Consider the following 612-nt stretch of genomic DNA (forward strand, 5'->3'; position numbering starts at 1 on the left):
TATGTGTATATAGATCTATATGTATATATGTACAATTTTTTCCAGAAGAAAAAAAGAAGTTCCTAGATTAGTTAGGGTCCCTTAAATTCGCGATTCACATTTTAAGGCACTTCGCTGTATTCGTCGTATACGACGAGAGAACCGATTTTGGTACGCTACGCAAAGATCATATACGAATGGAGAAGGAAAAAAAAAAGAAAAAGAAGAAGAATGATACGCGATCACGTACCAACGATATATACTCTGGGAAATAACATGATTGTCGAAAAACTTGCGTGTTACGTAAAAAGAAGTAACATATAAAGAAAAACACTCTAAGTACTGTTGCTCAATGTAAGTATCAAAAAAGAAAAAAAAACAACTCTGAAACGATTACATACATGAATAGATTATATATAATATATGTGTGTCTATATGATTTAGTTAAAGGAAAGGGTTAAAGGGCAAACGACCTCTAAAATAACAGTCACCGTATAACGCAGTGGTATAAAAAACGGAGCTTGCACAGAATATCATGCGGAATGTCATCTGTGAATAATTACCATGAACAGAAAGAATGAGAAGTGTGTGCGCGTACCGTGTGTACTATACTTAGAAGAGAAAAAAAATGAA

The 612-nt window shown here is 33.5% G+C and overlaps 1 protein-coding gene across 1 annotated transcript in view; it reads right to left on the reverse strand.

The window, feature by feature from the left end:
• LOC108578432 (RNA-binding protein fusilli) overlaps positions 1-612 on the reverse strand; it is a 23,904-nt gene that overhangs the window by 7,806 nt on the left and 15,486 nt on the right. The gene's annotated exons all lie outside the window — the stretch shown is intronic.

This window comes from Habropoda laboriosa, unplaced genomic scaffold (genome assembly GCF_001263275.1).
Source record: "Habropoda laboriosa isolate 0110345459 unplaced genomic scaffold, ASM126327v1 scaffold5, whole genome shotgun sequence".
Lineage (NCBI taxonomy): Eukaryota > Metazoa > Arthropoda > Insecta > Hymenoptera > Apidae > Habropoda > Habropoda laboriosa.